This window comes from Corvus brachyrhynchos, unplaced genomic scaffold (assembly GCF_000691975.1).
Source record: "Corvus brachyrhynchos isolate BGI_N302 unplaced genomic scaffold, ASM69197v1 scaffold6, whole genome shotgun sequence".
NCBI classification, from domain to species: domain Eukaryota; kingdom Metazoa; phylum Chordata; class Aves; order Passeriformes; family Corvidae; genus Corvus; species Corvus brachyrhynchos.
Genome location: NW_008238632.1, coordinates 2,276,559 through 2,277,905, shown reverse-complemented (window position 1 = coordinate 2,277,905; position 1,347 = coordinate 2,276,559).

The following is a 1,347-nucleotide window of genomic DNA, read 5'->3' as shown; positions in this document are numbered from 1 at the left end:
GCACAAATATACTGAAGGGCTGTGAACTTATGTGATACTCTCAAGCCCACAGTGACTCCAAGCCATCACAGTGAGGCACTTAAATGGTGAGCTGCTCTTTGAAGGTGTCACTGACTGCAGCAAGTGTGACTTTCAGCTTTTGTGGAAATAGTTACTGAATTCTGAGTGATACCATGGGGAGATCTTGTCATGCAAAATGCTATGCTTTTTTTTTGATGTGAGATCATAGAATGATTTGGGTTGGAAGGGACTTTAAGGATCACCCAGTTCCAATCACCCCACCATGGGCAGGGACACTTTCCAATAGACCAGACTGCTCAAAGCCCCATCCAACCTGGCCTTGAACTCTTCTAGGGATGGGGCATCCACAGCTTCTCTGGGCAACCTGTGCCAGTGCCTCACCACCCTTAAAGTAAAAAATTTCTTCCTTATATCTAACCTAAACCTACTTTCAGTTTGAAGCCATTCCCCTTTGTCCTGTCACTACATGCCTTTGTAAACAGTCCCTCTCCAGCTCTTTTGTAGGTCCCCTTTAGGTACTGGAAAGATGCTGTAAGGTCTCCCCAGAGCCTTCTCTTTCTTCTCTTGGCTGAACAACCCCAGGTCTCTTATCCTGTCTTCACAGAAGAGAGGCTCCATCCCTCTGATGATCTTTGTGGCCATTCTCTGAACTCACTCCAACAGGCCCATGGCTTTCTTATGTTGGGGGCCCCAGAGCTGGATGCAGTACTCCAGGTGGGGAGCAGAGTAGAGGGCCAGAATCCTCTCCCTTGCCCTGCTGGCCATGCTGCTTTTGACACAATCCAGGACATGTTTGGCTTTCTGGGCTGCAAATGCACATTGCCAGGTCTTATCTAGCTTTTCACCCACCAACACCCCCAAGTCCTCCTCGGGGCTGCCCTCAATCCATTTTTCACCCAGCCTGTACTTGCACTTAGGATTGCCCTAACTGAGCCACATGCAGGACCTTGCCTTTGGCCTTGTTGAATGTCATGAGGTTCCCATGTCAATCCCATAAGGTCCCTCTGGAATTACTGTTGTTTCATGCCTGCTTCTTCTTAGGTGACAAAGGCATGGTTCCTTCGGCAAGTGCCACGAGAGTCAGCAAACCTTTACTGCCAGACACAAGAAAGCTGCCATGCATAAAGGAGGGCTGGGCTGGGAAGGGCCTGTGAGAAAATGCTTCAGTGGCCATGGGGAAGGAGCAGAGGAGGAGAGGAGGACGGAGGAGAGGGAGAGGAGGGGAGGGGAGAAAGGGAGAGGAGAGCGCCTGCCTATCTCTGCCAGGGGACGGCGCAGCGTTTTCCGGCAGGCACTCAGCGCTGAGCGAAGCGGCTTCCCGGGCTG